Below are 21,926 nucleotides of genomic sequence, written 5' to 3'. Positions count from 1 at the left end.
CAACCGCATCTGTTACTTTTAAATTTCTGCTCTACTATGTTGCCATAGTCTTTTTTCACACCAATACGGGTAAATGTTGTATGATATATATAGAATAAAAAATAGGTCATTGTATTTTATAAAGGTCACATAATACCTGCCGCCAATGCTGTACTCGTTCTGCTGTTGTGTGTAATTGGAATTGGAACTGTACTTTTTTGTGCATAAGCGTAACTTCTACTAAATTGGAACCGAATGGGAACTGTAATTTTATTGGGCATACGCTACCAAAGGCTTCGCGAACCCTGTGTATGTGTGTGTATGATCCGAGATGAAATTTTTAAGTTTTACGTCCAACGAATATGCCGAATAAGCTAAATAAGGCGACATGCGAGGTGAAAGCGAACCATCGAGCCACCGTAGCTTTTATTTTTATTGTCTGCTCTACTATGTTGCCACAGACCTTTTTCATACCAATACGGGTAGGAATTGAAAGTTATTTACGGAATGATGAAAGTGGTCATAAAAGGCTACAAAAACTAAAATTGTCATATAAATGTTTATCACCCATAAACTGTAAGACCTAGGTAAAAGCAAATATGATATTCGTTCAGAGCCAGTTCGAAAACCTCTATTTGCCGAGTTTCATCCAAATCGGTTAAAACTATCATAAAAAGGGCGTATCCCACAGTAACTATAAGACCTACGTAAAAACTAATATGGTATTCGTAATTAGGATCTTCGAAATTCCTATATATGCCGAGTTTCATCCAAATAGGTTAAAAGTGTCAGAGAAAGGGCGTATTACACATAAACTACAAGACCTAGGTAAAAAAAAAGATAGATATCTATTCGTAATCTGCATGTTTGAAAACCCCTATATACCGAGTTTCATCGAAATCGGCTAAAATTGTAATAGAAAGGGCGTATCCCACATAACTGTGAGACCAAGGTAATAATAAATTTGGTGTTCGTAATCAGCATGTTTGAAAACCTCTACATACCGAGTTTTATGTAAATTGGTTTACTTCTGAAAGCTGTATATACCGAGTTTTAACCAAATTGGTTATAATTGTTATAAAAGTCTGTACCCTACATAAACTATAACATAATATCTACACTGTACGTCATACTCACAAAGGGCTGTAAAAACAACGCAGCCAATGTCATACTCGTGCTGCTTTTGTGTGTTATCGAATTGGAACCGTAATGTTTCTGCGTATGCATCTTATTTCTACTAAATTGGAAATGTAATTTTGTTGTACATTTGCAAACAAGTGCTCCGTGAACCATGTGTTTGTGTGTTTTCATCTCTGCTTCACTGTTTCTGTCGTAGAAGAGTGAACAAGTAAAGAGAATTGGCTTTGTATGTTATTCCGGCGCCACTTCTTCATTCTGACTGTGGTCATGGCCTTTCTAAAATATATGTTGCGTAGTCTGTTGCTGTTGTGCCGTAGCCTTTCTTGCGTAATCTGCTGTTCGTAGTCGGGTGCAACTTTTTCTGTGTTGTGTATTCGGAACTGGAACGTTTACTCCATCTTGAATTTGAACAGTTTGCTCATGCGCCAAAAAAAACTCCGTAAACAATGTGTGCGTGTGCTTGTTTGTTGTGAATGAAAAATGGAAGTGGCTGGATCCACACCCAAAGAGAAAAAAGAGACAAGAAACTATCAATGTGTGGATAGTATTTCGTATATGACGTCATTATAACTGAAGCCAATGAAATTTGTTGTATGATAGAGATAAGTTTCGGCATGGTTTCAGCGGAAAATTTATAATTGAACGCCATTGTTTATTGTTTGTATCAGGTGTGAATTTAATTTTCAGTTCTTTTTTCGAAAAATTATTTGTCGAGACTGAGTGAAGCATGTTGCAAGCCACGCTGTATAGTTTATGTTCAGGTGTAATTCTAATTTTGATAGTTATAAGTTTTTCTAAACATTTTTTTTTTTTGAAAATGTTTATGTAACTGGATCTACCAAGAAATGGGACTAGGGCTCTTAGAAACTTACTATTGTGTAGTGTGTAAAAGCTAATATGCATGTTTTAGGAAAGTAGTTACTTATTAACATGAATTGCCTGTTATTGTTTTAAGAATAAAATCGTTTAAGAATTAAACATTCGGTATATTTTTGGAACTGGGGGATCTTTCCTGTATTATTTTATGGTTTGGGTAGGTTAGTTTAGGTCAGGTTAGAATAGGATATTTGGGGCATTGCTCGAGTACACGGTTCTACCAAATTTTCACACGTTTATTGTAGCCACGAACCAACTAAAAAGCACGAATGCTATCTAACCTCAAACCCCGAGCAGAGCGAGGGTGTTTTTCCGTAGGGAGCAGGCACGTCAGCGACGGGTTGGGTTCATACTCTTAAACGAGGATAGTGGAGAAATACATAAAATATCCGCAATAATTTTCACGTGGTGATTATATCAGAATTGCTACTTTCTTCCTATATTTTCTGTGTTTTTGATGGTTTAGGCTAGGCTAGGTTATGTTATGTTAGCAATTACACTTACGTAACATCAACTCATTTCTCCTGTAAACATGCTGATTTTACCCGATTTAGGCCCCCTACTTCCAAAATTATCCTAAACATTCGTATCTAGGACACGCACACAGGTTTATAGAGAGCATTAGAAAGAATTGTTGAAAATCTAACAAAAAATATTTAAACAATTCCCCACTCTTACAAAACATTGTGCATGGTAACACGATATGCAATCGGCATTACTTGAGCAGACTGTTCTGTCAATTTACATTTTAAGGTTAGCTTAGATTAGGACGAAAAATGTTTCGGCATTTGTGCTGTATCGCGAGACCATATAACATTCGAAAATAAGAACAGGCCTATGTTTAGCAGAAGGGATCCAGCACTTTTTTCTAAAAAATGTTACAATTTTGGTAATTTTTGTTCGCATTAGGTTAGGTTAGTTTATGTTATGTTAGTGTAGGGTTCCAGCATAATTTTCCAAAGAATGGTAGAATTTTGCTGATTTCCACTAATATTAGGTTAGTTCAGATTACCTTACATTAGTTTAGGTTAGATTTGGTTACGTTATGTTACGTCTAAGTACTTGTATCATCCATTTCTCCTGTGTTTTGTACGTGCTTCTGGACCCCTTCTGCTAAACATACTCCAAAATAAATACCAAGATGTACTACATTTGGTTCCGTTGGTAAGATTATATTACATTAGCCTACGTTAGGTTCAATTACTTTCTAAAATAGATGCGTGGAAACGTTTACGATTTGTAATAGAAAATTACTATTTGCAAATAAATACGGGGCCTTTGTTTAGCGATGGAAGAGCCAGCTTTTCACCTACTTTTTTTTGCGATACTACTCAGATTCGGGTTCCATATGATAAATTAGGTTAAGTTACCAATATTTAATTCACATTGTATTGCCGAGCGAGCATTAGTGAGTCAAGGCGTGTTAGAGCCCCACAGGCACGTTGTTTTCTGTCTTCGTTACGAAGAGTTCACTTTCTTTTCCCACATAAGTCACTAGAAAGTTCAAGTTCGGTAAACTAGAAGTAAATTAGTTAAAATTTTCATAACACTTTACTCAAACATCGATTGCCAGTTTTTGCTCCCCATCTCTAAACTGTTACCAAATACGGCGTTCGGATGTATGACAGAAACTAAGATGCAAAACACAAACCATCTTGTGCTAGATAACCACTAAAAAGCACGAATGCTATCGAACCGAGTAGTCAGTCCAGGGCGAAGCTGGTGGTCCCGCACGGGGGTGCGTCGGATTAGAGTAAACGCATTAACGATGGTGGTTATGCGAGTGAGCGAGGGTAATGAAAACAGATGGTTTTTGCAATAATATTTGTTATGGTTTATACAATATGAGTTTTAAATTGTTGGAACAGATTAAGGATAGTCCGTCATGAAAATCACGGTAGTTGTATGGATAAAATGAATGAGTGCATACGACAAAGGATTGTATAGGATATTAAATTCCACTATCGGAGGAAGTTTCCAGAATGTAGGAAACCAGTGGGTAGTATAGGCGTCTGTACGGACCACTTTTTTTGGACCACTTTTTCAATGATCAAGTTCAAATTTTACGCGTCTGTACGGACCACTGTCTTTGGAGAACATAAACCACATAGAACATAAGAAGACAGAACATAATGACCTTTATGATATATAACCATAAAGGACTTAAATCTAACTATGGTGGACAAACACCGTGTGCGTGGGTTTTCTCGGGGTTCTCCCGTTTCCTCCCACTTTCTTCATTCTACCATTTCATTCATTACTCATTATCACCGTCTCCTTTAGCCTAACCGGCATAACCGTGGGACGTAAAACTCAAAATTTCATTTCATTTCATTTTAAATCTAACTAAAACTAAACCTAAATCTAAAACTTAAACCTAATAACCATAAGGTAAAGTATTGATGATATTATCTTTTTCCTTTAAAACAACTCTTTTGTCGTAATCCATTTGAAACTCTTTAGTCACAGGTTTGTTAATTAAATTTTTTGTTCTCTTGTCTCTTGTTATTTGATTATAATTAAGAGTTATGTTCGCTAGTTCTTTGTTAACAACCTTCTTTATGTTTTCACCATTAAGATTCAAAGAGTTCTCATAATTAAGAGTAAATCCTTTAATTTTCATCACAGTTTTGTTTTTATCTGTTTTGTAGTAATAACTCTTTGGACCAGTTGAATACCACTCAAATAGGTAAAAAAAAAAATTTCATCTACCTCAATTTCATCTACCTTTTTACATTGGAGCTTAGCTTACAACTTGATCCACATACAAACCTCTACATACACTGCTCTTTACACTTTACAGTTGGTTTTAACATATAGGATTTTACATTGGATCTTAGATACGTCTAGATCTTATATACAAGCCTTACACATTGGAACTTACATACAGGTCTTCCCAACTTACGATGATCAAACATACATAACTTTACACACAGGTCTTTACAATCGGTTCCTACATACACAGTGATCTTACTTACATAATTTTGCATACAGGTCTTTACATACAAGTCTTCCCAACTTACAATGATCTTACATACAAATCTCTACATACAGTCTTTACAATGGAGCACTACGATCTTACACAACGATCTAAATCTCTACACATTGGAAGCTTTCTTAGATGTTAACAGATCGAGGCTATAAAACACTTAGATAAACTCCCCTTTACAATAAACAATAGAGGCCAGTTTGCTGATCCAGTATTATAGTGTTCCTGCTCGGTTTTGCCTTTAACTGTTTAGACTAGGACCAAAAATGATTAACATTTTTTTTCTTTTTATATATAATAAATGGTAGATGAAATTACCGCTAATAATATTCCTACAACTTTTCCTGCTACTACTTCTACTTCCAATACTAGTTTTACAATTCGAGAATTACTTGGCAAAGACAAAACCACAGCCGAGCGATTTAACCAATGGCTACTGCTAGAAAACTTACACAACAACAACTTACTTACAAACATTGGAGACATTGTTTATGCAGAAGGAGAACCAAAACTTAAGTCTCTAAAATCAATTACACCACCATTTTGCGATAATATTATGCTTGTTAAGATCTCTAGTTGGGAATTGTGCTGCGAAGGTCGAAAGACTAATAATAAGTTCCTAATTAAGAAAGAGGCATGTAGTTCCTTTAATTCGTTTCTAAGAGCCTCGTTTAGCGAATTCTCTTTAGCATTGCACGGTGTAAAAGCCAAGTTACCATTCTTATTAACTACCGAAACCTCTAGAGCAAAAGGTGTATTAGAAGTGATTGCCTCGAGCTTAAAAGAAATAAAGAAACGGTACAAGGAGCCTATCGTAGTCCCTTACAAAATAGAATTAGCAGATGTACCAATAGAAGACCTACTAGACCGACTACCAGAGATCTTAGAACGAATAAAGACAGAACATTATTACCTTTTAGATTTAGACATAACCCAAGACTTTGCAAGTGTGTTTAAGAAAAGAGAGATGGAAGAGTACTTTATACACAATTTTGGCTTTAAGATGGAAGGCAGTGTTGTTGCAGAAGATTACGACGAAGAAGAGTCCCTTAAGGTTATGTGCACAAACGACAACACTGTTGTGATCGATTGCCTTAGGTGGAACACGGATAATTCTTCTGTTAAAATTTATAATAAGTTCGTATGCCAGGTAACCAGCCCAGGCGTAACTAAAACATTAGGAAACCATATAATTGACTTTGTTAAATGTCCAGATAAGAGGTTAAGAGAAACTTTCCAGTCCAAGTTAGCGCAACAAAACGGAATTACAAGGTTAGAGGCCACTATTTACAATTACAACAACAACCACTTGGGCACCACAACTAAAAACTGGGATCCTATACTCGATTGTTTAACCTTAATAGAAAACACTAGATGCTACTTTGCTAATGCTCCGTTCTATAAAGTTCCGATATCTACTATGTGGGCTAAGCTGACCAGCGTCTTAGAGAATAGTTGCCTTATAGTTAACAAAACACAAAGGCTCTTAAGCTATGCATACTGGGGAAATTTACATACTAATAAGCTAACTGGAATACAAATAAAGCTGGTAGAGGACCCGGATGCCCAAGAAAAACAGATAAGGTTTGTGCTGTCTGCCTTTAGTCTAAATACGTTGCCGATTAACTACATAACAGTTACAGAAGAAACGAGTTCGAACCTAAGCTTTTCCCAGACATGTTATTTAAAGGAAGGTAAGACATACTTTACTAGATCTAATACACTCTTTTCCACTATACCAGCAAGCATCGATCTTACAGCTTTAGGTTTAGTACCAACAGAGAATGTTGTTCCAGAAGTGTTTCGAAAAAGATTTAACATTAATATTGATCTGTGTCCTTGTGTTGTTAGAGAGATTTGTCCACTTAAAGAAGTTTATATAAAATCCACCAAAGCGAGAGCAGCAGAGTTAAAAGAGTTGGAAATCTCGAGAAAACAACAGAGTTATAGAGAATCCCAAGGAGAAACATTAGAAGAGACTAAAGACAAGTACAAACGGTTAATGGCACAGCTTAAACAAAAGGAAGAACGCGAAAATGAAGCAAAAATCTTATTCTCTATGCCTTGGACCGAATTAGATCTACACTCCACTTATCTAGTGTTAGCGCTTGCAGTTCGAGAGATTAGAACCTATAAGTATGTTGGAGCCTTGGTAAGAAAATTAGACACCGGAGAGAAATCTGTTAGATATATTAAGGGTTATTGCAAAGGTTTGTTTTCCAATCTGCTTTCCAAACGAGACTTCTTACAAGCTAATGGATTTGTTTTTCTAGAACTTAAAACGCTTACAATTGTTCACCTTCCAAATTTTACATCCCTTGCGACAATAAAAACCGGTGGTCTTAGTACTTATTGTGGACACTCTTTTCCTGCGTCGATTCACTAGTTAAGGCAGATTTTGGCTGTTGGAGTTTTCTCTTCTTCTCTTTTACTAGTCTCTCTGGCTAAAAGTCTTTTCTCCTACTAAGTTCTATCTACAAAGTCCACAACTAACTTACGGTATCCGAGGCACTGTTTAACTTCTTGCTTCTGTCTTCCTTCGCTGTTTTTCTATCTACAAAGTTCGCTGCTTAAACTAACACACAAAAACTATAAGTCCGAGGCACTGGGTAACTTCCCTTCTGCAATGGGCTTCTGCTTCTTTCTGTGCTGTTGTTGCTTCTGCCTTCGCTTGGTTCTTGGGAATGGGGTTCCTCCCTGCTAACCGTGCTATTTAAACACACAGCAGATTGCACCACATTTCGAAAGGCTTACGCTAGCAAGCATTACAAAGAAATTGCATAGGATAACCTCTTCTTGGAAAACTATTGCACCAGATCAGACATTACTAGGAATTACAGAGAACACACCCTTCTTGGAAAAAACACGTAACACATACCATTGCACATAACCGGAACTAGTTGCACCATAGGACGTAACAAAGGAACAGAAACAATTTCGAAGACAACGCGGATAATTGGGAAGGGTAGGGGGGAAAAATAGTTGCACAAATTCGAAAAACATACACCTCCTTTATAGAAAACACCATAAAGAATCTTAACATTAGATATTTACCTCTTCTTTGGACATCTGTCTTGTTCGTCTTCTGTTAAGTCTCCTTCCTCCACCGAATCAGCTTCGTCGTTAGTCTCGTCAGACTCGTAATTTTGATCTGTAGTAAAGGAAAGCTTATGGAAAGTCTTATTAGCTCCTAAGGGTTGCTTTCCCTCGTACACCAAATACAATCGTTCTTTACTCCTGTTGATCCTTTCCACTAGCTTCGAGTCAAAGAGCGTTAGATATCGATCAGGCAAAGACACCAAATATTTAGAAACATGCACAACTACCTTTGTTCCTACTCGAGTTTTTTTGTAAATCCACGTGTTTAACAGCGGACTTGCTGGAAGGTCTCTAAGAGGTAGGAATTGTTTGGAAGAGGAGTGCAAGGAGTTTAACTTCCTCGCCACGAAAAAGACAACCAACGATACTACAGCACACACACACACACACACACACACACACACACACACACACTTAGAGACTTAGAAATAGAGGCTTAGAGTTTAGAGTACACACATATCGACACACACACTTAAAGGTTGGAATTAGAAGCTTAGAGTTTAGAGTACACACACACACACAAAAAAAACGAAAGCATATTGCATTACTTCTCCCTTATAGACAAATCCATACGAAAGTTTAGCATCTCACACACACCCTAATGATCTTTTACTCTTGTGCTCTATTAAAATTGGCTTTAGGTGAAAACACATAAAGCCTTAAACAAAACTTATTTTGGGCTAACTTGCGAGACCTCCACGGAGAGAGATAAAGATTGGGAAGAAGAATAATAAGATAAATAACATCTGTATCGTCCACTCTGTAAAGCCTCTAATATCACATCTTCGGCATACATACTAGGTAAAGCTACAAAGAAGTTAGATAATTTCACATAGACACTAGTACTAGATCCTGTTCTCTCCTTGTTACATATGTCGTGTATTAAGTATGGTTTGTTCGGAGTTAAATAGGAAAAGGGTACTACACGTTTTGTTCTTAACTTTGCACTGGAGCTCATTTATTGTATAGAAATAGTTCCCAAATGTCCTTTATAGACTTTTCCATAAAGAACTAAGACAAACTAAAACTACTTCTTAGAGTGTCTCCTTTTTAAAGCTTTGTTTTTGGTTTCTTCTGCTAACAAGTCCTCCACACTAGACGCATCGCAATTGCTTAAGTCTTCTTTCTCTTCTTCGTCCGCTAAGCTAGAATGGAAAAGCAACTTGTGCCTAGACTTACCATCAAATATTGATTCCTTGCCATTATAAGAAAAATATAGTTTGCCAGTAGAGTTCTTAAATCGTTCTAAAGTTTGTGGTTGGAATAGTTTGGAGTAACGATCAGGAAGGAAAACAGAGAACTTAGAGGCATGTAACACAGCCTTATCTCCGTACTTTGTTTTAACTAGTTCGAGGGACCTAACTCGATGTCTAACGCCTAAAGCAACTTGTCTTAAAGGAATAAAGTTATAGGTAGACACGGAACAAGAATTTAATTCGTTAACAAGATCATCCATATCTGTTGATTGCCTTATTACTTTTTGTTTGTTTGTTCATTTTTGCTCTTTGTTCCTGCAGCAAACCAATACACTCAACAGAAGTTCTCTTCGACCCACCCACATACACACACACACACACACACACACACACACACACACACACACACACACACACACACACACACAGGTACAGATTTAGAATTAGAAAATTAGAGAAAGCACAGAGATTTAGAAGATTACACACCAAACAATTAGAGAATAAAAAGTTTAGAGCTATCGATACACACACACACACACACAGGGGCTTTTATAAATATTGATCGTAAAAGCACTAAAGATAAAAATGTATACATTTAGAAACTAGTAAACACGAACCGCTCCTTTGCCTTGGTTGGAGTAACCTTAAGTGGACCCAGCTTTACATTAAACTTAAGACTCAAATCGGGGCGTTTTTCGAATATCTCGCGCTCTAGCCAATAGTTGGAAACATACAAGTTTGCAAGAGTGGAAAACTTTAACATATAACGTGTCTTGTTTCTATGTTTAGTTACTTGGATAGCTTCTACCGTTAATTCCTGATCTTCATCTAAAGTTTCTAACCTACTGCAATGTACAACTTTAACAGGAGAATCTAAACTACCCATTGTTAATGTATAGATCTCTTTCTGTAAGTCTAACCCGTGCTCAATGTGTGGTGTTACATGGGAAAGACTATCGTTCAAATTAAAAGAATCAATCGCAGGAAAAGAGTGTCCACAATAAGTACTAAGACCACCGGTTTTTATTGTCGCAAGGGATGTAAAATTTGGAAGGTGAACAATTGTAAGCGTTTTAAGTTCTAGAAAAACAAATCCATTAGCTTGTAAGAAGTCTCGTTTGGAAAGCAGATTGGAAAACAAACCTTTGCAATAACCCTTAATATATCTAACAGATTTCTCTCCGGTGTCTAATTTTCTTACCAAGGCTCCAACATACTTATAGGTTCTAATCTCTCGAACTGCAAGCGCTAACACTAGATAAGTGGAGTGTAGATCTAATTCGGTCCAAGGCATAGAGAATAAGATTTTTGCTTCATTTTCGCGTTCTTCCTTTTGTTTAAGCTGTGCCATTAACCGTTTGTACTTGTCTTTAGTCTCTTCTAATGTTTCTCTTTGGGATTCTCTATAACTCTGTTGTTTTCTCGAGATTTCCAACTCTTTTAACTCTGCTGCTCTCGCTTTGGTGGACTTTATATAAACTTCTTTAAGTGGACAAATCTCTCTAACAACACAAGGACACAGATCACTATTAATGTTAAATCTTTTTCGAAACACTTCTGGAACAACATTCTCTGTTGGTACTAAACCTAAAGCTGTAAGATCGATGCTTGCTGGTATAGTGGAAAAGAGTGTATTAGATCTAGTAAAGTATGTCTTACCTTCCTTTAAGTAACATGTCTGGGAAAAGCTTAGGTTCGAACTCGTTTCTTCTGTAACTGTTATGTAGTTAATCGGCAACGTATTTAGACTAAAGGCAGACAGCACAAACCTTATCTGTTTTTCTTGGGCATCCGGGTCCTCTACCAGCTTTATTTGTATTCCAGTTAGCTTATTAGTATGTAAATTTCCCCAGTATGCATAGCTTAAGAGCCTTTGTGTTTTGTTAACTATAAGGCAACTATTCTCTAAGACGCTGGTCAGCTTAGCCCACATAGTAGATATCGGAACTTTATAGAACGGAGCATTAGCAAAGTAGCATCTAGTGTTTTCTATTAAGGTTAAACAATCGAGTATAGGATCCCAGTTTTTAGTTGTGGTGCCCAAGTGGTTGTTGTTGTAATTGTAAATAGTGGCCTCTAACCTTGTAATTCCGTTTTGTTGCGCTAACTTGGACTGGAAAGTTTCTCTTAACCTCTTATCTGGACATTTAACAAAGTCAATTATATGGTTTCCTAATGTTTTAGTTACGCCTGGGCTGGTTACCTGGCATACGAACTTATTATAAATTTTAACAGAAGAATTATCCGTGTTCCACCTAAGGCAATCGATCACAACAGTGTTGTCGTTTCTGCATATAACCTTAAGGGACTCTTCTTCGTCGTAATCTTCTGCAACTACACTGCCTTCCATTTTAAAGCCAAAATTGTGTATAAAGTACTCTTCCATCTCTCTTTTCTTAAACACACTTGCAAAGTCTTGGGTTATGTCTAAATCTAAAAGGTAATAATGTTCTGTCTTTATTCGTTCTAAGATCTCTGGTAGTCGGTCTAGTAGGTCTTCTATTGGTACATCTGCTAATTCTATTTTGTAAGGGACTACGATAGGCTCCTTGTACCGTTTCTTTATTTCTTTTAAGCTCGAGGCAATCACTTCTAATACACCTTTTGCTCTAGAGGTTTCGGTAGTTAATAAGAATGGTAACTTGGCTTTTACACCGTGCAATGCTAAAGAGAATTCGCTAAACGAGGCTCTTAGAAACGAATTAAAGGAACTACATGCCTCTTTCTTAATTAGGAACTTATTATTAGTCTTTCGACCTTCGCAGCACAATTCCCAACTAGAGATCTTAACAAGCATAATATTATCGCAAAATGGTGGTGTAATTGATTTTAGAGACTTAAGTTTTGGTTCTCCTTCTGCATAAACAATGTCTCCAATGTTTGTAAGTAAGTTGTTGTTGTGTAAGTTTTCTAGCAGTAGCCATTGGTTAAATCGCTCGGCTGTGGTTTTGTCTTTGCCAAGTAATTCTCGAATTGTAAAACTAGTATTGGAAGTAGAAGTAGTAGCAGGAAAAGTTGTAGGAATATTATTAGCGGTAATTTCATCTACCATTTATTATATATAAAAAGAAAAAAATGTTAATCATTTTTGGTCCTAGTCTAAACAGTTAAAGGCAAAACCGAGCAGGAACACTATAATACTGGATCTTGTTAAGGAAATGTGTAATAGCAAACTGGCCTCTATTGTTTATTGTAAAGGGGAGTTTATCTAAGTGTTTTATAGCCTCGATCTGTTAACATCTGAGAAAGCTTCCAATGTGTAGAGATTTAGATCGTTGTGTAAGATCGTAGTGCTCCATTGTAAAGACTGTATGTAGAGATTTGTATGTAAGATCATTGTAAGTTGGGAAGACTTGTATGTAAAGACCTGTATGCAAAATTATGTAAGTAAGATCACTGTGTATGTAGGAACCGATTGTAAAGACCTGTGTGTAAAGTTATGTATGTTTGATCATCGTAAGTTGGGAAGACCTGTATGTAAGTTCCAATGTGTAAGACTTGTATATAAGATCTAGACGTATCTAAGATCCAATGTAAAATCCTATATGTTAAAACCAACTGTAAAGTGTAAAGAGCAGTGTATGTAGAGGTTTGTATGTGGATCAAGTTGTAAGCTAAGCTCCAATGTAAAAAGGTAGATGAAATTGAGGTAGATGAAATTTTTTTTTACCTATTTGAGTGGTATTCAACTGGTCCAAAGAGTTATTACTACAAAACAGATAAAAACAAAACTGTGATGAAAATTAAAGGATTTACTCTTAATTATGAGAACTCTTTGAATCTTAATGGTGAAAACATAAAGAAGGTTGTTAACAAAGAACTAGCGAACATAACTCTTAATTATAATCAAATAACAAGAGACAAGAGAACAAAAAATTTAGTTAACAAACCTGTGACTAAAGAGTTTCAAATGGATTACGACAAAAGAGTTGTTTTAAAGGAAAAAGATAATATCATCAATACTTTACCTTATGGTTATTAGGTTTAAGTTTTAGATTTAGGTTTAGTTTTAGTTAGATTTAAGTCCTTTATGGTTATATATCATAAAGGTCATTATGTTCTGTCTTCTTATGTTCTGTGTGGTTTATGTTCTCCAAAGACAGTGGTCCGTACAGACGCGTAAAATTTGAACTTGATCATTGAAAAAGTGGTCCAAAAAAAGTGGTCCGTACAGACGCCTATACTACTCCAGTGTTTCATGTTTACAAGTGTGAAACAATTACAACTGGGATTAAAATGATTGCGTGCATATCAAAGACGACTGTGCAACAAACTAATACCATCTGCGAAGTATTTCTGTAACGATGTATGAAACTTAGAGCTACCTCGTGACTAAGCGGTTAGCGTACGCGCCTTTGATGTGGGAGACCCGAGTTCGATTTCCGCGCGAGCTCATGTGGTTCGGATTACACGTTAAATTGCAGGTACGTCTCATATAGCCTCGCTGCTCAAAGGGACGCTAAGCTAAAATCGATTCGAATCGATGTAGGAAACTTGTAGTTTTTCTTTACAACAATAGTTACTAGTGTGAAACCAGTACAGGTACTCTAGCCTATGAGATTCTAGGCGATATCAAGTGTTTTTTGCGCTGTCTTTGATTATGTGCATTGACTTCTGTTTGTGTTGCTTCTCATCTGGAAAGAGGTGTAATCTCATTAACTAACTGGAGCGAAGTGGGGGAGGGGGTGCACGGTGGCTCAGTGTTAAAGCGTTTAACTCTGGTACGTAGAGTATTGATTCCTGTCCCAAGTAAGTTTGTGGTAGACATGTCCTTTGGTTTTCTCGGGTACTCCAGTTTCCTCGCAAAATCCCATTTCACCATTTTTTTCATTCATTATTCACTTGTGTTAATCATCCGTCTCCTTTAGCTTCAAGAGCATAATCGTGTAAAGTTAAACTGAACTCAATAACCAGCTGATTCAGACCACAGCAGGTGATCCCAATAGACAATTGGATTATTATTATTTCAATTTTTACTGAAAACGTTACATGCTGGTACCTTGGAAAAGTGAAGAAAATCACCCGTCGACATTTTTAACGCAACTTATAATAATGTCACTCGTATATCTATACTTGGATTTCTTTCTCATTCTGAGCAAATTTAGCGTTATAATTCAAGAAATGTACTAAAAACTATGGATTCAGTCAATTATAGATCCCCTTTGAGTATTGATAAAACACTCGTGCAGGGTTCCTACTGGTCAAGGAAGTCAAGGAAATTTTTTAAAATATATATTTTTTTCATTTTTCTAACATTACTTTTACATCAGTTTCAACTTAGCCAACAATTAATGATCACGGTATGGAACGTTGCTCACATTTTTATGGATGCTAAATGAAGTGTACGTGTGAGCAATTGAATACTATTTGTCGTTATAGAATATATAAATATCACCGTTATTTATTCCTTATTTATATGTCAACATCATCCGACACCTGTCATGAAAGTCAGTTAATTCTGCCGAAGATCAAGTAAATAGATTTCTCCAGATCAGTAGGAACCCTGTAATAGGTTATAAAGATTAATTCGTGTATTATTTGGTGCATTCTGGAGTATATGAGACGAAATGCAAATACAAGAATGCGTACATAATAATTTCAAAAAGGAATATTCTAACCAGAGTGACCATAAGATGAAGTTCATATGAATACTTGTAAAACAAATTTTAAGTATGCTCAATCCTTATAACAAGTCTGGTAATAGCTGTTATGAGTGAAAAACACTTTTTCTTTCCTGGTTCATTTTTGAGCCTTTGCTTGACCTCTTGGCATCTTTAAAAATTTGTGTACCAAAGTTCTGTTTTTCTTCACTAAGTTGAATAATAATATAACGATTCTCCACTACTTCTAGAAATAAATAAATATGTATCAGATATATCATAAAGACTAGCAGTTCGTACAAGAGTTATATCATATGAATTAAAAGATATATTCAGGAAGTAGTAAAGATTTTGAAACTTACAGAGAGGATCGTTCGAAAAAAAAGTTGTAGTTAAACTATACTCCTACATCCATATATACGTTTGAGAATTAAAAGAACTATCAGTACTATCTCCTAGTTGTCAATTTGAAGTGATAGCAAATAGTCAGCTCCATCTGACCAAATTTCAAGCAACCCTAATAATGATTTATGATTTAACTATAAAATCTTATCTTGTGTAACTACTTCCATTCGTGTTTAAGTCGTTATCCTTACAATAGTTCGCTCTTTTCTGGAATCATTCCTGAAGCTCAAACGTAATGTTAGCAGGAATCTACTTTTTGATAACATTGTTATATCACTTCAAAAGCTGTAAATAGAAAAATCTGCACAAAGTGTTCTACAGTAAACTTCTGTAAATTATATTCACCACTCCTGAGCTTCATGCCGACTTTTTCCTTCACAGGTTTTGAAGTGGTGTAGTAATATACTCAAAGTATATTCAGGCTAGCATTACCCCTGCATTTTGAGGATGGTTCCAGAGAGGATTGAAATGTCGTGAGAATAATGAATTAAATATGAATAAAAGTTATGAGTACAAAGTAAGATGTTGAGTTTTAAACCATGTACCCAAGAGCACAGTTTAGTAACTATAGCTACTTTAAGTATTGTAATTTCAAAAGATTTCAGTGCCATGCCTAATTTTGGGAAGTAGGTAAATAATACGTCTTACTCATTGTCGAAAACAGTGAAAAAATTCAAACTCGAGACTACATTTTTCATAAATGTAGATAATTTACGTGTGATTTGTAATATTACAAATATGTAGTGCTGGTAACTATAAATCATACTTTGCTTTCTTCCTGGTGTAGTAGCAGCACGCGTGTTTTTGGCAAGTGAGATATCGAGTCGTGGGAGAATATCGAACACACTGCAGTGTTTCCAGATGCTACTTTAAATTGTAGATCTCGTCTATATAATCTAGCTGCTGATAAAAGGCATAAATACAAATTAAGTAACCAATCAATTTAGATTGTTTGTATTCTTCCGGAGATAGAAACAACACACAATAGTACTATTAGAAAAAAAAGTACAAAATTAAGTGCTTATAGTTATAAAATTACTTTGAATTTTAATGTGGTCTTCCCCTTCATGGTGATGTATGGGAATGCGTTTTCTTTTCTTTCTTTCTGTTCTTAACTAATGTTTTCTAAAAATATCTAACTTCGTTGCAACCTAAATGAGTTTTATATTTTAGTTTAAATGTCTCTCTGTTATGTGAGTTAACTGGGCTATTTATTGCTAAGCTAAAAATTGATATGGTAACAAAGAAGCGAAACATATATATTACAATACGATCTACACTACTACTTAGATTTGTGTTCAAAACTTTACTAGTTTTTAGTTTATCCTGACGCTATATCCTAGAAGTGTTATTGTGTTCCAGATGGAACATATTTCTGTGTAATGCGTGTGAAACGTACGTATTTCGAATGCAGTAACTTCTGTTTTTCTTCATTATAGCTCCCTGTGTTTTAATGCAATTTGTTTCTTTTTGTTCCATGATGTAGATCAACGCTGAGAATTGCGCCTTTATCTGGGACAGAACCGGGGTATTCAAATTATGTGGGTACCTGAAGGATTAATATAGCATATCGAGTTTAGACAAGTACTTATCTAGTTTCCTCCTTCATGTAATGAAGATTATGTTTTATTTCCAGTGATTTCTGTCTCTGCGCTCTGACCTTCATCTAGAAAAGATCTGTTAGGTTGAAACTTTTACAAAGTTTGAAACTCACATTAAACTTCAATAAAGTAACAATTTAAAAAAGAATCTGTACATGGTATTGTTTTATTTCAGAGTAGATAATTTTTGCATTTGTTACTAAGTAAAACTAATAATTAATGTTTTTTACAGGTGTAAGAAGAGAAACGTATTTACAAAGGAGCTAGCAAATCATCTTGTGCATGAATAACAGCTTCAAAGAATCTTAATACATGGTACTTTATGAATATTAATTTTGAATACTAATTTTGAGTACTCAGTGATTTTAGTGATAAAGGCTCTTCGGCTTCAAGAGCAGGCGATGTTCCCTCTTCCATTTAAAATTCATCTTTTTATGTGGATCATATCGAAATTATCGGAGAATGAAAGCGTCTAGGATCCATAAAATGTATCTTGATTAATAAAATGTGTTCCCTGACGTCATCTCAAAAATATATATTTTGTGTTTTATCTGATCGTTGTTGACTAACCTGTTTGTCAAAACACAAATTATTTTCTATACAGTAGTTCTATTGATCATTGAGTGTTAACTATTTGTTTGTTTACCTCTCCGTGAGTACGTTACTAATTTTTTCTTTCCACATTTTAACTTTTTCATATACCACTATTTTCTGAATAGATTGTGGATTGTTTTAACTGTTTGCAGACTAAGTTTTGTAGGCGAATCTTAGAGCAAAAATCGTCACGTTCTTAACGCGTTGTAAGGAGCAGAAAATGGAGAACGTTTCAGCTGTTATTGGAAGAAGTGCCTTTGTACAAGTATATGGGAAATTAAAAACAAAAAACTATATAATAAACTAAATTTTCAAACAAGGCATAAAGATTATAAGTTTAAATTAGTTAAGATATATGATGGACGGAGACCCGTTAAACTTTTTTTTATGATAAGTATGTCGGTGTCAGGATTAGAAATTCTAAGTCGGGAAGTTTCCACCTGATCCTAGCATTTGCACTAACTGGTATCGAATTTCTCAATATCTCGCAATAACTACGCTATTTGTTCAAATAGAAATCAAAAGACTTCTTTTGACTATAAACTTCAACCTAACAGAAGATTACCAGCTCATTACCACCTCTTCATTGTGTAAGAGCTTTCTTAGAATAAGTAATAAAAATTATTGCTCACTTGATGTCATCTATTTATCGTTTATTGCATTTTGTTTATGTGTAGGCAAATAACTAAACAAGTAGCTTCCATTGTATGTGATTTTTAAAATTAAAAAAAAAAACTTTTAGAGTTTAGAACTAAGAAATCAGTCATACGTCATACGTATACGTCTTGAAATGACGTAAGTAGTTCTCTATGATGCAAAATATATCAAACTTCATGTGGTTGGTTAAATGGAAAACCATGAATTTTGTAAATGTACTAGTTAAAAGTGTATTATTCTTAAAAAATAAAGTGCTTTTCCTGGCTAGTGTTTGTGAACTCATTTTATTTCTTCATTTATTAATTTTTGTCCATATATTACGTTTTTATCTGATTCTTTTAAGAAATTGTGTTTGGAAGGAGTTTCAGACGTCACAGTACTCTTGGGAAACCGATGAATCATGCTTACCGAGAAGATATCACTCTCAAAATTCCGTGTGTGTGTGTGTGTATGTGTGTGTTAGAATAACTGGAATTGTTAGAAAGTATGTATGATTTGCACACGCTTCACAGAGAAAATGGAGCCAGTTGGATATCATTTTTTGGTTCTACCGATCATATTCTAGCATCCATTTTGATATCTTGCTGCGGTCTATTAATATCGTCGAACTTTTCCAAGCTGATTTGAAAGTTTGTTAAACAATTCATCTATTTTTCTTGTTAGTTCATTGACTTATATGTAAATGAATATTACCATCAATGAATATGTATTTTCATCTTTTGCATTGTAACACTGTGTATGATGCATGTATAGAATCTACAAGGGTCTGATCATGTATTGGAAAAAAATATATAATAGTGTTATCTTCAAGTAAATGGCAAACAGGTGTCTATAAATTTTCTCAGACTCAATGATCAGCCAGAAAGAAAGATAGAATAGTAAGCATTTGATATTAAAGTTATCTAAGAGTATTATCAAAATTATTTTTCCCATTTTGATACTGAAATGACTATTTTGTTCGAGGTAAAGAAGATAAAATTATAGTTGTCTAATATTTCTTAGCCTGGGTGCACATCAGTAAAAGGTGTAGTGAAAATACAAAATCACCTAACTTGTCTTATATACATTCAGCCGAAATTATGAAATGAAAATGTAATTGAAATACAATAAATTGTAAATTAAAGTAAATTATTTGTATTGTTAGGTTAATAACAAGTAAATCTAATAGACTATGATAGAAGAACAATAGAAATAAATGTGAAGCTTTTAATAAATGTTTGAAGGAACATGGATTTAAAAGTAAATGCAAAGAAAACTAAATAAGTGAAAATTCGCCGGGATCGTAATACTACAAATTATGGATACGTCAATATATCAAATAGTACTGTAGACAAAGTGATACTTTCAACTATCTAGGATTGATATTAACAAACCAATCGATCAGACCATATCTACGAAGAAATTAAAATGTCGACTGTAAGCAGAGAATTCATATGTTATTCAGTTCAAAATCTTTTGTCGATGATTTTTAAGCTTAAAATATATAAAATGACATTCACACCTGTTGTCCTGTATAGTTGCAAAACATGCTCGCTAACTCTGGAAGAACGCAAACTGAAAGTACTTGAGTACAAAATACTGACGCAAGTATTCGGACGAAAGGGGAACGGAAATGCGGAAATTTCAGAACGAGGAACTGCGTAATCTACCCCAATTGCCAAACTTTGTTAGTCAAGTTTAGAAGGCTCACGTAATGTAGCAAGAATGAAATTAGGAACTATCTCAAAACTTTAACAGGAAATCCAGTCGGAAAACGTGCAGTAGGAAGATCTACATACAGATAGAAGGACAATATCAAGATGGATCTCACAAATATAGGAATACAAAATGGGAACTGAATCAAGTTTGCTTAAGAACAAAAGTCAATGGAGAGCTTTTGTGAATGCGGTATTGAACCACCGGGTTCCGTAGGTTGAAGAGATAGTTTAAGTGAATAATGGTAAAAATTCAAGTGTTAAGCCTTTATTTATGAATATTACATAAGTTAATTGCTTTGGATCTTTCAACAGTATTCTAGCATACATACTACTGTGTATGTTTAGAAGAAAGAAAGAAATGGAATGGGGTATACAAACTCTACATATCTTCTCGACAAAGACTTCCAAATGGTTTGGAATGCAGTTTTTTGTACTATAAAGTGAAATGAGTGTACTGATCATGTATTGGAAAAAAAAATTCATCCACGTACTTTTTTTAAGTGCATTTATATAATGTAATTTCTACTTATGTCAAAATAAAACTTAAAAAAGAAAGTTCAAAATGCTCCAAGAGCATTGCCAGATATAACTTAAAAAGAATAGAAAGATGAAGCGGAAAAGATTATGATTGGTCCTACATGTAAAAGTAAATCTTTTATCCGCGCTTTCTTGTTTCTCGCAAAAATTCGCAAAACATAATCTCTCTATGACTTACGGTTCCCGAGAAATGGCTTCTTAAATTTCTGAGGTTCGAACTTTTTTGGCCAATATTTCGGGGACGGTAACCAGTTGACCAGTGGCCACCTGCTACTATTTGGTACCAAAATATTCACCATCCTCATAGGTATTGATCAACACCAATATGATCTCTCTATGACTTACGGTGCCCGATATATAGCACCTTAAATCTCCCAAAATCGGAACTATTTTTTGGCCAATATCTCGGTAACGGAAAGACGTAAAGAGATAATAATTGTGTTAATCAAAACATAAGAGAATGGTAAACATTTTTGTACCGATGTTAACTGGTGGACAATGGCCACCGGTTACTATTTGGTGCTCACCATCTCTTAGGTATTGATCATCACCAATATCACCTTTCTCTAACCCATCGTTCCCGAGATATAGCTCCTTAAATCTCCGGAAACGGCAACTTTTTGGCCAGTATGTCGAGAACAGTAAGATTGACGCGAGAAATTCCATCACTTCCTCAGATAGTTTCTGATACTTTATCGATTGGAGAACTCAAAATTGAAAAAAATCACAAATAACAGACACCCCCCCCAAACACACACAAACATAGGGAATTCAGTAACGAACTTTTCAAGTTCGTTAAAACATATAATAATTAATTCATTCTCTGAGGTTATTGACAAAGGAACATTTAACTCGTACCCATTTTTGGCTGGTAGCTGTCAGTATTACAGTGTTTTGTATTACGACGTCAATATTTGTGTTCTTTAGTTGCATTGCTTAATTGAAGTACAGATTCGTGAGAAACAAGCAAAATACTGTAATGGTTTTAGATTTCTTCATCCCATACTATGTTTTGAGTCACGGCATAGGAAATATACTTCTCAGTTAAGTCCATACACCCTTGCAGCACGGCCTCTGATTGCAACATTTTCTACAATGATCGAATTTTTTTCCTCTGCGTGTTAACCCTACAGTGGTCGGGTGGAAAAACGTTTCATAAATGGTCGGGCTGGGTCTGAGACCCAAGAAAATAAAACTGCATAATTAATTTGTAACCGAAATTTTTAAAAATAAAAACACTTTTATGTAATTACAGGTATTTTTAAAACAGAAAATACATTTCAGATCAAAACTGGTGTTTTCCTTATTTTTTAAAAATGTTTTTGTTTACGTATTTTTGTAAGTAAATTATATGAGCTTTTCTAGAAAATTATAAAAAATAAATACTTGCTTAATGTTGGTATAGATAAGTAATATTGTAAAGGACACTTACAAGTTTATTTAACATAACCTAATGCACCACCTGTGTTAAATGTACTGAATAACAGGGGGTAAAGTGTTTTTTTTTAATTTTTCATTATTGGCAAGATAATTATCTAATGGCGGAGTGAATGGAG

At 35.0% G+C, this 21,926-nt stretch overlaps 1 long non-coding RNA gene across 1 annotated transcript; it reads left to right on the top strand.

The window, feature by feature from the left end:
* The first annotated feature begins 1,214 nt into the window (after nt 1-1,214).
* LOC145689070 (uncharacterized) lies at nt 1,215-17,324 on the top strand. Its single transcript, XR_014132082.1, has 2 exons — nt 1,215-1,880; nt 17,118-17,324. It is a non-coding gene; the product is annotated as an uncharacterized LOC145689070 (long non-coding RNA).
* Nucleotides 17,325-21,926: the final 4,602 nt, after the last annotated feature.

The sequence above is a fragment of the Thermobia domestica genome, chromosome 7 (assembly GCF_964235325.1).
Source record: "Thermobia domestica chromosome 7, izTheDome1.hap1.1, whole genome shotgun sequence".
Lineage (NCBI taxonomy): Eukaryota > Metazoa > Arthropoda > Insecta > Zygentoma > Lepismatidae > Thermobia > Thermobia domestica.
The sequence above is the reverse complement of the archived record's forward strand: the minus strand, read 5'-3'. Positions and strand labels throughout refer to the sequence as shown.